At 39.2% G+C, this 15,038-nt stretch overlaps 1 protein-coding gene and 1 long non-coding RNA gene across 3 annotated transcripts in view; one reads left to right on the top strand and one right to left on the bottom strand.

Moving 5' to 3' along the window:
* Positions 1 to 200: 200 nt before the first annotated feature.
* LOC125141068 lies at positions 201 to 7,841 on the bottom strand. Its single transcript, XR_007140421.1, has 3 exons — positions 7,600 to 7,841; positions 790 to 927; positions 201 to 433 (listed from the first exon to the last, which is right to left on the bottom strand). It is a non-coding gene; the product is annotated as an uncharacterized LOC125141068 (long non-coding RNA).
* esr2b (estrogen receptor 2b) overlaps positions 1,820 to 15,038 on the top strand; it is a 41,023-nt gene continuing 27,804 nt past the window's right edge. The window contains exon 1 of one of the 2 annotated variants that reach the window (XM_027167790.2): positions 1,820 to 2,062. The gene's annotated coding sequence lies outside the window, so the exon portion shown is untranslated. The remainder of the gene's footprint in view (positions 2,063 to 15,038) is intronic. The other variant, XM_027167769.2, reaches the window with a different exon arrangement.

Raw genomic sequence — 15,038 nt, forward strand, 5'->3', positions numbered from 1 at the left:
ACGGACAATTTTCCAGAGATGCCAATCAACCTACCATGCATGTCTTTGGACCGGGGGAGGAAACCGGAGTACCCGGAGGAAACCCCCCGAGGCACGGGGAGAACATGCAAACTCCACACACATACACAAGTCGGAGGTGTAAAAATCTTGTGTAAAAGTTGTGTAAAAATTATAATATGAGTGGTAGGATTAAATTTATTATTATTATTATTATTATCATTATTATTATCATTATTATTACAGGACCGGCCCGTGGAGCAGATTTCTTTCTTACATTGTGTGTTTGCGCATATTTAAGTGGATCAGTGATCTTTTAAAGCTTAAAACACACAACCATTTGCTGTAATTTATTAGACAGATAAGTAACGTCATCGGTACATGAGCAGGTTTAGTAAGTGTGTCTGAAGCCTTCTGCAGCCGGAGATCCCTTTACCTGTAAAATAAATTCCACAGGCAAACTCAGTGTAGATTTATTTTATAAATATTCCGTAAAGCCATCAATCTTATTTCTTACTAAACTTTCCACCAATAGACCATTTTCGGTCCAAAATTAATTTGGTGCTTGGGCCCCTAAAAGAAATCACCAGACTCAGGCAATACAAGAACAAGCATATCCTGATTTGGGAAAACTTTTAAACTTATGTATGTAAATGTAATACAGTAGATGTGAGGGCTGTATTCTCTTTATTTATGCTAATAATGTAAAAGGAGAAAGCAAGGGTTTATGGTTTGGCTTTTTCTCGAGAAATTCTCTCTACGTGTATTTTTATGACTGAATGTTTTATTCACCTTAAGTGCATGTGGGATGTTTAAAAGCATAATCTGCTTTCCCCTGGAGTTATTTCCCACCGGTGTCTGGGATTCTTCAGAAAGCTTTTCCACTCCAGTCCTGAGTCTGGCCTTGCGGTGTGATTCATGACTTAACCACTGCTTCGACAGATTAAACGACAGAACACAAAGGTCGACGTTAGCATTTTATAAAGTGCCACCTTTTTACAGAGAGCTGCCGTTACGTTCACATTGAATCATTTAGCTATGGACATGCCACATAATCTGACCTGGCCGAATGGGTTACGGGTTCACGGCCGGGATCTTCTTTAAAATTTACATTTTATGAAAATGATCCATTCACAAAGATTTATGTGCTATAATGCGAGATTAAAAATAAACAGGTTTCAATAGAATGTTCAGAGTTTTCTGCGAATAGGAGTTTCATTATCACTTACGGAAGGAGTCTCCAGTGTCAGTGCTGTTAGTCAGAGACAAAGCTGTAACTTTTATGGTTCCTGACAGGGGATCGATTTTTTTTAAGGACATGTTCGTTTAAACACAGCTAATGGAAGGGGTCTCAGGAGTCAGCACCCCATCCCAATCTCAGGTAAAGCTGCAAGATCTGACACAGGAAAGTTTATATATATATATTTATAGATATTTTGTGTCAATAATATAATAATATATATTGTAAGAATATATATTGTGATAAGAATGTATATAATAATAATATACATATTGTAAATATATATATATATATTGTGATTAATAATACATTGTAAATATATATATTGTGATAATAATATATAATAATAATATATATAATAATATATAATAAGAATATATATTGAAAGGATTGTGTAATATATTAATAGTAATATATACAATATAACACAATCCTCCAACCTTTAATTGAATTAAAAAGTTATCAGGCAAAAATCAGGCAGCTAAAGTACAGAGGTGGGCGGAGTGTCGTGCGTGATTGACGTGGGCGGAGTGTCGTGCGTGATTGACGTGGGCGGAGTCTCGTGCGTGATTAGCGTTAGCTTGTGCGCGAGCTTCGCTGACAAACAGACTAACTGTGTATGAAATGAATGTCGGAAAATAAATAGAATAAATCTTATGTTGCAGTGAAAAATAATTAGACCGTTTTTATAAAGCCATCGAAAAAAAGTCCGGGACGTTATTATTGCCCCGACATTACAGTCTTTATGTACTTCAGATTCCCGCCATTTTCCTTTCCCTCAGCTGCTAGTTTATGGTCCTGAAACCTGCAGCTTCTCCTTCACAGGTCAGAAATGTGTCTTATAATCATTATATATATTATATAGCTTTAAAACTCTTACTTTTTGTCCTGACTCCATTAACTAGGTTTTAACGTCATAACACGGTCTAATTGTACAGGCGTTAATCAGCTGTAACGACACAGTTTAGCTGTGCTAACTGTGCTAACGATGCTAACGTCACAGAGCGGTGTTTATACTGCAAATATGACTGAAGTCAGAGCGGTGTTTATTATTAACACTAAAGTCAGAGCAGTGTTTATTATTAACACTAAAGTCAGAGCAGTGTTTATTATGTAAATATGACTGAAACACTAAACACTGAAGTCGGAGTGGTGTTCATAATGTAAATATGACTTAAACACTAAACACTGAAGTCAGAGCAGTGTTTATAATGTAAATATGACTGAAACACGAAACACTGAAGTCTAAGCAGTGTTTATAATGTAAATATGACTTAAACACTAAACACTGAAGTCAGAGCAGTGTTTATAATGTAAATATGACTTAAACACGAAACACTGAAGTCTAAGCAGTGTTTATAATGTAAATATGACTTAAACACTAAACACTGAAGTCTAAGCAGTGTTTATAATGTAAATATGACTTAAACACTAAACAATGAACTCTAAGCAGTGTTTATAATGTAAATATGACTGAAACACTAAACACTGAAGTCTAAGCAGTGTTTATAATGTAAATATGACTTAAACACTGAAGTCAGAGCAGTGTTTATAATGTAAATATGACCGAAACACTAAACACTGAAGTCAGAGCAGTGTTTATAATGTAAATATGACTGAAACACGAAACACTGAAGTCTAAGCAGTGTTTATAATGTAAATATGACTTAAACACTAAACACTGAAGTCTAAGCAGTGTTTATAATGTAAATATGACTTAAACACTAAACACTGAAGTCTAAGCAGTGTTTATATTGTAAATATGACTTAAACACTAAACACTGAAGTCTAAGCAGTGTTTATAATGTAAATATGACTTAAACACTAAACACTGAAGTCTAAGCAGTGTTTATAATGTAAATATGACTTAAACACTAAACAATGAACTCTAAGCAGTGTTTATAATGTAAATATGACTGAAACACTAAACACTGAAGTCTAAGCAGTGTTTATAATGTAAATATGACTTAAACACTGAAGTCAGAGCAGTGTTTATAATGTAAATATGACTGAAACACTCAACACTGAAGTCAGAGCAGTGTTTATTATGTAAATATGATTGAAACATTATAGTCAGAGTGGTGTTTATACCATTGTAAACGTGTATAAGTCAGTACCATTATAAATGTGTATAAGTCAGTACCATTATAAATGTGTATAAGTCAGTACCATTATAAATGTGTATAAGTCAGTACCATTATAAATGTGTATAAGTCAGTACCATTGTAAATGTGTATAAGTCAGTACCATTGTAAACGTGTATGAGTCAATGAGTCAGTCCCATTGTAAACGTGTATGAGTCAATGAGTCAGTCCCATTGTAAACGTGTATGAGTCAGTACCATTGTAAACGTGTATGAGTCAATGAGTCAGTCCCATTGTAAACGTGTATGAGTCAGTGCCCTTGTAAACGTGTATGAGTCAGTACCATTGTAAACATGTATGAGTCAATGAGTCAGTCCCATTGTAAACGTGTATGAGTCAGTCCCATTGTAAACGTGTATGAGTCAGTCCCATTGTAAATGTGTATGAGTCAGTCCCATTGTAAATGTGTATGAGTCAGTCCCATTGTAAATGTGTATGAGTCAGTCCCATTGTAAACGTGTATGAGTCAATGAGTCAGTCCCATTGTAAACGTGTATGAGTCAGTACCATTGTAAACGTGTATGAGTGAATGAGTCAGTCCCATTGTAAATGCGTTGAGTCAGTCCCATTGTAAACACGTATAAAAGTCGGTACCATTGTAAACGTGTATGAGTCAGTACCATTGTAAACGTGTATGAGTCAGTACCATTGTAAACATGTATGAGTCAGTACCATTGTAAACATGTATATGTCAGTACCATTGTAAACGCGTATGAGTCAGTACCATTGTAAACGCATATGAGTCAGTCTCATTGTAAACGTGTATAAGTCAGTACTATTGTAAACATGTATATGTCAGTATCATTGTAAACGCGTATGAGTCAGTCTCATTGTAAACGTGTATAAGTCAGTACTATTGTAAACATGTATATGTCAGTATCATTGTAAACGCGCATGAGTCAGTCTCATTGTAAACGTGTATAAGTCAGTACTATTGTAAATATGTAAATAACGCAGTTTGTATGAATTGCTGCTAATTTTGTTCTTTGGTTAATTAAAAGCACAGCGCTGTATATAAAATATTCAGGGGAATGTAAAGAGTCACAAGAAGTGTGTTGTCATGCTTGTATATTTACATAGTCATGGCCACGTGGTAATCATTTGCATATCAGTATGGCTCACTGTGGGAGTTTATGCACAAGCAAATGCACGACTTGCACTGAATGATGGTGTCGGAGCGCAGAACGTGGAACCTTTCATTAATCACAGGGCTTTTATTAAAGGCTCTTCATCAGGGACACGTGTCGGTGCACGGTCAGATATTGGTGACACGCGAAGCACGACTATCACACAACCTGTTCCTGTTCATACGAGGCTTCCAGTGGTAGAGTTAAAATTGAGTTTGGACATGCAAGAGACTAAAGAATTTACATGGTCTGGTTTTTTACTTTCAGCACAAAACAAAACAAAACAAAACAATGAGCCAGTACCGTCTGCCAGTACAGATTATCACATCTGAGCCCAGATTTGTGGAGAGAGTGTGTGTGTGTGTGTGTCAGTGTGTGCAGGAATCTTTCTCTGTGAAGGAAAGATTCTTAGAACTGAGAATCATAATGAGAAGCCTCTATGTATGTTAATCGTGGAAGGAAACAGCTGCTGAACGTAGCATCTGTAGGATTAAGGAACCCTGCTTGTGTTGACATTTGCTCATGTACCGAATAAATGTCGGCTGTGTGTGTAAATGGCGAGCAGCTGCTTAGTAAAAAGGAAAACTGTGTTTGACGTTGTGTGTCCTGATACGGGTGAAGAGTTGTGTAACCGTGTAACAGCACTGTCCGTTTTTTTTTTTTTTTTTTTTTTACTCCACAAACAGGACACAATCATGGCAAAGAAACACGAGTCTGTTAAATCGCTTGGTCTTTTTGGACATTAAGGACTTTGTGTTGATCTGAGTGATGTGTGTGTGTGTGAGTGTAAGACGAGTCTCAATGTGTCACATGATTTCCATGTGTTTACACACAATATTAACACTTTATGCTACAAGAGAGAACTATTCAGGCCTCACTTGAGATTTTCATGTCTGGAACATGAAAAGGCCTGGGTTTTTAACTCTCTCTCTCACACACACACACACACACACACACACACACACACACACACACACACACACACACACACACACACATCTACACGCTAACATTTACACACACACACACACACTGTAAGGGTTCATTGATAATGTGTTGTAATGAAATTAAAATCTCATGGCCTGAATTAACGTACCTCCTCCTTTTTCTAAAGCAGATCTGTTGTGATAAAGGCACCGAAACCCGTGTGTGTGTGTCCAGGTCAGAGCTACATGCCAGACCAGTTGTCATTTCTCAGACAGCTGTCTGACTCTTAGCTTATGGCTTTTGTTGTCAAATCACTGCCTCGAGTGCTTAAAGGAGGATTATGCTTTGAAACATAATTGATGCTTCGGGGTGTCGGGACCAAGGCCACTCGAGGACAATTGTTTTATTAGGTTTTCTTTAAACCTCATCATCCTGACACCGTAATATTCACATCAGGTCTGAGCCTCGCTCGGAGACGCTTTCATTAAACGACCAGTGACCGTGTGTGTGCTCACGTATGAGTAGTGTTTGGGGTTTGATCTGAAGCAGACGTGACGTTTACTCGTTCCCTGTTAATTAGCGATATCCTGATGCACGCACACTCTGTTCCTGTACTTAATGTGCGTATCAGACGTGTGATGTAATCTCTTTATATATATCACGATCGAGCCTTTGTGCACTTAGTGCTCCCTGTTTGTAGGTTCATCACGTCATCACATTAAAAGCACGCACAAACTTGATATATGGAAATGCACGCTTAATCCGTGGTCTGTGAAGGGATTCCTTAAGGGTTTTACTTTTACAAGATTGAATTCTGTATTAATTAAGTTAGTTTTTCTCCATGCGCACGGCTCAGTCGTTATCACCGGATAAATTGTGTCGGGAAATCAGTGTTCCTCCTACAGCTGGAGCCTGTCGTCCCTGTTGATCTCTAACACGTGTGTGTGAGTGTTAGGACCTTCTGTGCTTTGCACATACATGTAAAACTCATTTCGATTGTTGTGTATTTATAGTTAAACACACGTTTAAGTCCCGCAGCGTTTCCCTGATGAAGGTGAGACGCACCGGAGACGTCGCCTTATGGGAATTTTCCAGCGCAGCTGTTGCTGAGATTCGGGGATCGGCTTTCTAGAAAATAAGCAAACACGTCTTAAACAAATAAATCTCTTGTAACTGTCGTTCGGTTGCGTCGAGTTTGATCTGTTTAGCTCTAAATAGAATAGTATTAAAAATGCGAGACCTCATCTTGTTGGTAGCTATAATTAATTACTCGCTAATTAAATTAACTGACAAATTTTTTTTAAGCAGTTTTAATGTACGTGTTCTCTGTGGCCTGGCTGTGGTTCTCTTCTCGCTGTTGCTTTCTCTCTGATGGAACAGCTAAGCGCTCCCCCCGTCGTGTCTCAAAGTGTTTCTACAGCTGTCGCATACAGTTGCTTGCGGTGTTTTGTTTTCTCCCGGCTCACGCTTTCAGCGCCTCGGTGACTAACCACGGTCATGGACACAGCCGTCTCTCGGCCTCCAGAGACAAATACCAAACTGTGTGTGAGAGGAACAGTACGGTACAGGAATCCTTGCATTTGCATTCCTGTGTTTCTGTGAACATGTTCGGTGACACAGAACCCTGTAGCTGTAGACTTGGTCTGTAGAATACTGCAGAAGCCTCAGACTTAACGAGGCTGTTCTCTCCAGCGTATTAACACTTTAAAAAATACAAGAACGATGTTTGTAAACTGTGTGCTTTTTAAATAGGGACAATAAGAAGTAGGAAGTAAGTAACTAAAAATGATCAGGGGAAAAAAAAAGTTGTTTTGGTTATATGTTTGGGATCGTTGGCAACTTTCTCCTCTGATGCTTCTACCGATGCTTCCACCATCGTGCTTCACTGCAATAGCTCAGTCTTGTGTTCCAGACGAGTTAGGATTCGTTTAAATGCTTTAAAATCTCTGCGCTTCTCTGTGCTTTTTGTTTAGAAACCTCCACCTGCACATTGTCAGACTGACTTCCACCTGCCGTGGATGTTTATGGTCTTTGGCTTTCGAGTGTTGACTGAGTGTTGGTTTGTACTAAAGTACTGTTCTATAAACAGCTTCTTATGTCATATGTATATTACCTGGTTTAACCTCCTACACCTTTAGAAGCATTTCCACTTTCACTGAATTACCTTATCCTTGAAGATTTTCAGTAGGTGTGATGGCTTGTTCTTGTGCACGCTCTTCTGTTGTCTTTTTTCCATATCGCCCCGTTCTGCCTCGGGTTTCGTTTCTTCTGCCAGATCGCACACCTTGAATTTGCGCCCGCATAATTCGCACGGATTACACCACACACCCCCACCTCCCGAGACTCGGAGAGGTCATGCCTGGACTTGTGAACCGACTCATTAATACACGTGTGTGTGTGTGTGTGTGTGTGTGTGTGTGTGTGTGTGTGTGAGTGAGAGGGAGGGAGGTAGGAAGTAAAGAAAACCTTAATCATTAATCAATGTCTCAGACAGACGGTCCTAAACAAGAATTATTCGGTTGAAGACTGTACTTTCACAAGGTCCAGTTGTGTGTGTGCGTGTGTGCGTGTGTGTGTGTGTGTGTGTGTGTGTGTGTGTGTGTGTGTGTGTGTGTGTGTGTGTGTTTGTTCTCCACCCAATAAAAAACTTTAGAGAGGCCCTTGGGCTGGTTTCTCCTGTACTGATGAGCAAGGACAGCCGAGTTTCTTCTCTCCCACGTTACACAACCATGATTATCAGTGATTGTGGCTCCCTCTAGTGATCAATACAGAAAACAGGTTTCTGTAGATACACTGACTGTAAGCTGGCTATCATCTATAAAAAGGTTGCTATACTTAAAACTGAGTTTTATGACATCATACATTACAGTTGTGTATTTGTAGTGTCTATATAGAATGTACTTCGTAAATAATGAACAGATAGAAGAATTAGGTTTGCACGTTTAAAGAAAGACGGATATAGTGAAGCCAAACCTACCGTATATAAAACACCAGTCAGAAAAGCTCCTGCAACCAAAATACAGATTAAATTTAAATAAGGAACCTACGACACCGTGCCATTTTAGTAAATTAAACCCTTAGGCGATGTTACTGTTACACTGTGTGCCAGAGTTGATTGTTTTCCTTTGACAGCACATCCTTAAGAGATTAATTTCTCTCGAACCTCAGCACTGTTTGTCAAATTTATTAAAGAACGACAGAGACGCATTGTTCTGACTCACATTATAGCGGCTATAAACAGTCGTTCCTGTGCGTCGATGGGTAAATATCTGATCACAGATCAGCTTTCTAGCAGCTAGCTCTTATAAGTTCAACTTGTTCGGAAAACTCTGTCTAAAGTCAACCGTAGACGATTGTACAATCTGGTTCCCTTCGTGCTGATTTCTAACACTGAAGCGTGTGGAGCAGACTAGAGGACATATTCTCGACGTGACCCTATAAATCCGCTCAGAGGTCAGCACGGAGATGTTCTGCCCGCTAATTAAGTGCATCAGGTTCAGATTTGATGATCCTTACAGCTTTACATTATGCTTTAGGGCAAAACCGAGGAAGCGAACGCTTGACAGCGAAACATGTCTGTGCTGATCGGCTGCGTTCAGGGTCAAAGCCGTAGTGTCGTAAAGTGTTTTCCTTTTATAATTAAACCACAGGCATGTGACGCTGATTTATGAGCAGGGTGGAGAACCTTGTCTGTTTACAGAAGTCTGGGCTAGAAAGAGAGAAAGTGAGAGACTCAGTGGTGTCATCAGAGATTTATTAATGAACTCAGGTGTGATTATTTTTTTTTTCGTCCTAATCATTAACTGCATCGTTTGCTTTGCTCTGTAACCATAACAGACTTTACTGGAGCTTTGGCACGTGCTGTCTCAAAGAACACACACACACACACCACATAACGAACACACTATTCCCACCCTACCGAACACACACACTGAAATCTCTCTCATGCACAAAGCACAGAACACACACCTACACACACGTTCCTCTTGGTGTAACAACGGGTTCTGTCTGTCTATTTCAATGAAATGAACTTTTATTTAATTTAGTTACAGCAAACATTAATCCAAGCATTTAAAGGTGGGGTCTCCGTTATTTGAAAGCCAATTTGAAATCACCAAAACACCAAATTTGGCCCCTAACTCAAATGGGTCCCACCCCTGTATCGATAGCTCCGCCCACACATACATACGTAACCCGGGCGACTAACAGAAAGAAACGTGTCTTTATCATAGCTGAAGGGAAGAACAATACGATTGCAGATAAACAAACAAGCAAAAATGCCACACAAGCATAATCATGTAAAGGACAAAGGCATATATTAGTTCTGTGTAACAAAGCAAAACCAACGTTACTCACCTATCGAGAAGGAAAAAAGCGCCTCGGCGTCTTAAGTAAAGTCGGCCACATATTCACAGGTCGGAGTTTCCCGAGTCGATAACTCCTGAGCTAAACGCTGTTACTACACAAAACGCGGTTGTAGCTGCCTCTCTACATTACTACGATAGTAAAGAGGTGTTATTTGTGTAGTAACAGCGTTTAGCTCAGGAGTTATTGACTCGGGAAACTCCAACCTGTGAATATGTGGCCAACTTCCTGCTCCTTCAGTTCTCTCCAGCGCTGGAAAGCTGATCCTATATTAACACGTCCTACTTCTTGCCTTATCGTAAGCCTTTCTTCTCTTTCTTTCTTTGTTTTTATCCTCCATGTCAATATTAAAACAGCTTTCTGCTAATGTCACACACGCACACTGAACACTCTCTCCGCCCGTATCGACAAGCCCCGCCCCTTTCTGCTCATTGGCAACACGTCAGTTATGTTTGTCGGCCCAACTCAGATTTCCGAAGCATTTCTCAAACGACGGAGACCCCACCTTTAAATATCAATATCAATTGAATAATCTGTAGTTAGTATTTCTAGATTGTGTGTGGTGTTTATTTTCAGCATTAATTGCCATCTCATTTCTCTCTACTTCTGCGTTATTCCACTTTTACACTGCTGTGAATTTATTTAATAATGAAGGACACTCTGTAATGGTCTCTAAAGTTCCAACTGTTTTTGCATGAGCCCGATTTCTGTCTGCAGGTTGTTTTTTTTCTCTATAATTTCCCTTAAATTTTTTTTATGTTGTTTTACAAAGTTGAATGAGGAAGTTTTGTACTGTTGATGTGTTCAGGTGATTATTTCTGTGCTTTAAATTTAAAAAATTGGAATAAATAAAAGAAAAGCCGAATACACTCGTTTCTAATAATTCTCTCTTTGTTTTATAAGCACGAGACGCTTTATAATAATGAGTTTCTCTTTCTCAGACGTCTTGAGGGCTTGAATCGTGTTTGCTTCTAAGTTATTAACTCTGAGAGGGGAAAATAACAAGGTCACGAATTACTGTAACGAGAGCGAAACGATTTTATTTAATAAAGATTTTAGTCTCAGTGTGATGAGAAAAGATCAAACCTAAAAGTTCATCGTTGAAACTTTTCCTGACTTCTGAGTGACGTTTGAGTTTATTATTTTAGACACAATAGTTTTATTGTATTTGTATGTATACGATGAATTAAAAGCCGTAAACGCGACGTTTTAAATTACCAGAAGGTGGAGTTGATGCTTTGAGATCAGGATTCAGTATCGCGTTCGACACCGAAACACAGTGTGTAGCACGGCAAAGACCTGCGTCTGGTTTTTACTGCCTTACTTTCCTCGGCACCCACAGATATGTGCCAGTTTTACAGTATATGTCGGGTGATTGTATAAGAAGCGCTCATTCAGATAAGATTCTAATAAGAATCTCAAGACAAAAAGATCTTCTATCTTGAAATTCGCATCTCATTTGAATGAGAGTTTTTAAAAAAATCCAGAAATCCTAATTCAGAGAGATCATTTGTAATCCATGATAAGATTTTGTATTGTCTGCGAAGCTGCGGTTTGATTCTATTAAAATATACGTAATTTGTAAATTATTCAGAGTTGTTGTAGTTCGCTCTCGATTTCTCTGGCTGTGAGTGGGAAACGGGGAAAGAGTACAAGCGGATTTACAGAGAACTTTTCCTGACAGGAAAACGTCGTACGGCTCGGTATAGAACCAGGACGGGTTCCAAGATTGTTCGTTTATCCATTTCCCTTTTTTCTTAGAGATACTTGTTTAATTAGACTTGAGGATCTCCTGGATGAACCCGAACGTACACCAGCAGCTAACGTGATTGCTCTGAGATACGAGTGACACACGAAACCTGCATCTGTTCAAACTCTGGAGACCGAGCGCAGGGTAACGATGTCGAACCTTTGGTTGGTGCCGCTGCGACTGACGAGGTCGGGGACGGTCGTGTGTGCGACGTGCTAACTCATGCAAATCACGTCGGATGAAAGAATTCGCCAAATACACTTGTGTAAAATATCTTATATAGAGTTGAAACAATGTGTGTGCCCTGCGATGGGTTGGCACTCCGTCCAGGGTGTATCCTGCCTTGATGCCCGATGACGCCTGGGATAGGCACAGGCTCCCCGTGACCCGAGTAGTTTGGATGAGTGAGAGAGTTGAAACAATTCGTCGAGTAATTCAGAAGCTTTGTTTAGTCCGTTTACTGTAACTACACACGGAGCACTGCTTTTCCCTGCGTACCGTTAAGCCGCCTTCAACACTGCACACGGCAAACGGAAACGACTGCCGGATTTTTGAAGACTTTATTGAGGAATTCTAGGTTCCACCAGAGAATGTAACATGGCATTTAAATGCATTAAATGGGTTTAGTTTTTAGTTTTCAGGGTTATTAATAGGTTATATTAATAATTTCAGCAATAAAAATGTCCATTGTTTTTAAAAGTAAACAAATTAGTTGTTATTGTTAGCTGTCATATTTCTCTCACTCATAATTAGTATCAAACCTAAAGACAAATACTTCTTATCAGATTAATCGATGGAAAAATCGACAGAATACTCGGATTACTAAAACATTCGATAGCTGCAGCCCGAATTTTATATATAAGCTAACAATTTATAGATAAAACGTTTTTTTCTTGAGGAGTTTGAGGTCAGGTTAAGGCTTCGTGTCCCCTTGTCCATGTGAACAGGAAACTGAGGTGTGTATTTAGACAACATCAGGTGCACAAATTTTATTTATTTAATTAAGAGTTATGTAAAAAATCGCAAAACGGACGATGTCGAGGTCGGTTGCCTTTCCCAGGCTCGTGTGTTTTTTGTGTGATTTACGATTACAACATCTGGCCTTCGTAAAGCTCGTGCAGGATGAAAGGAAAAAGAAGACGAAGATTTAGAAAGAGAGAACAACACGAGAGCTGGAGAGTCTGGAGCATTTCACTGGCTTGTATTAACCTTTTTTCCACATCGTCTATTGTCGCCATGATGGAGAGACGAAAAGAGACGGGAGAAGAAACCCATTAGGGTGTCAAGCCGAATCTCTCACTCTCTTATTCTCTCTCTCTCTCTCGCTCTCTGTCTCTTTCTCTCTCTCTCGGTCTGTCTGTTCTTTACTCTCATTGTCAGAGCTGAGGGTCTGAATGCGCCGTCTCCGTCCGTCTCTCTGTGTAAATGTGGACTCGCTACATGAAGAAATCAGCCGGTAGAATGTAAAAGCGCTTACTCCCTGCACTCAGGGCTTCCTTCTGAAAGTCTGCCTTTATTTATTTATTTATTTATTTATTTATTTATTTATTTATTTATTTATTTATTTATTTATTCACTTACTTACTTACTTACTTACTTACTTACTTACTTACTTACTTATTTATTCATTCATTTATTCATTCATTTATTCATTCCAATCCTCAGATGATCAGACAGAGAGAAGTGATCATTTCCTCAGTTTTCGGTGTGAATCATGTCACGAGCGTTAAAAAAGAGAGCAGAAGTGCTCAGAGAGACATGTACATAATATCCTCCCTCTTTAAATAATATTCCTTTTCTCTCTCTTTCTCTCTCTCTCTCTCTCTCTCTCTCTCTCTCTCTCTCTCTCTCTCTCTCACGCACACACACACACACACACACACTTTACTCCCTGTTACACAGTGTTCTCTGAGCAATAAACATTATAATTGAAGCTGATGAGGAAACCACTCTCACCTTCTCGCTCGCTCTGTCACTCTCTGACATCACTGCATCTCATCAAAGCCTCAAATAAAACACACATCATTCATACACACACACACCATAAACACTCCGTTCACACTCTCTACACACACCATAAACACTCCGTTGACACTCCATACATACACCACAAACACTCTGTACACACTCCATTCACTCTCTTTCTGTCTGAGTTTTAAGACTGGATCACTTTTGGTCATGTGACCTCCACAGTCCAGGTAAACATGTATGTTGCCATGGTAGCATGGTCCTTTTTTCCTGGTAAACAAGTGCCAAAAGAGAGAGGTCCTTGTATCTAGTGGCACATAGTGTGTGTGTGGAGGGAAAAGTCTCTGCAAAGAGCGAGCGAACGTGAAATTGTGTTAAAAACGACAGTCAGGAGACAAAATAATTAAAGGATTTATTAAAGGAAAATGGAAATTAAAAACAGCTTGCCAAAAAAACAACACAACATATTTTTTAACAAAAAAAAAAAGAAGTCTTTTTTCCATTAACTCAGGAATGTTCCACTGGAGTGGCGTGAGAGATTCTCAGCATGACAGATAATGCAGGAAAATCCTCATACTGAGAACATTAAGACCTCAATTTATTTATAACTGAATATAAAACTAGGAAAAATAAAATGCATGACATCCTGGGTGAAAAATCACGAACGACATTGTTTCAGCTTTTTCATTTGCTAATACGTTTGGAATTTCTCTCTCTCTCTCTCTCTCTCTCTCTCTCTCTCTCTCTCTCTCTCTCTCTCTCTCTCTCACACTGAGTGAATCTGGTTTTTTTTCTTACGCTTTTTTTTCATTGATTTAACACAAAATACACCAAAGTGAGCGAACGCTTGAGTCTCTCGGGCACAGCTGTAAATAACGTCAATTTCTTGCTAACGGATTGAAAGTGTTTACAGAGAGAGAGAGAGAGAGAGAACTTTCCAGAAAATCATTCAGTTATCTGACAAAAAATAACTACCAGAATATTCTCTATAAGACATATATTCTGGTTCAAGACTCAACTCATGAGACACCGTTTTTCCCCGTGTGTCTGTGTGTGTCTGTGTGTGTCTGTCTGTGTGAGTGTGCATGTGTGTGTGTGTCTGTCTCTGTGTCTGTGTGCATGTGTGTCTGTCTGTCTGTCTGTGTGTGTATCTGTGTGTGTGTCTGTGTGTGTGTGCGTGTGTGTCTGTGTGTGAGTGTGTCTGTGTGTATGTGTGAGTGTGTCTGTGTGTGTCTGTCTGTGTGTGTTTGGTTGTCTGTGTGTGTGTGTGTGTGGTGTTTGAGAGCATCTGAAACTAATCAATCATTCATGTTCTTTTTTCCTCCTTCTTTTTCCTTAATAATATAAATCATGGGCCACTTTAACAATCTTATAAAGTATAAAGTGTGAAAATGTTTGTTCGAACCAAACCGAAATTTAACATAAAAAGAAAGGACCAAACCGAAATCGTGTGTGCCGCACAGCTGTTTTGCGTTTGCTGACACCCACAAAACTCCATAAAAGGCGAAGCTCACAACCAG

The sequence above is a fragment of the Tachysurus fulvidraco genome, chromosome 4, assembly GCF_022655615.1.
Source record: "Tachysurus fulvidraco isolate hzauxx_2018 chromosome 4, HZAU_PFXX_2.0, whole genome shotgun sequence".
In the NCBI taxonomy this organism is placed as follows: domain Eukaryota; kingdom Metazoa; phylum Chordata; class Actinopteri; order Siluriformes; family Bagridae; genus Tachysurus; species Tachysurus fulvidraco.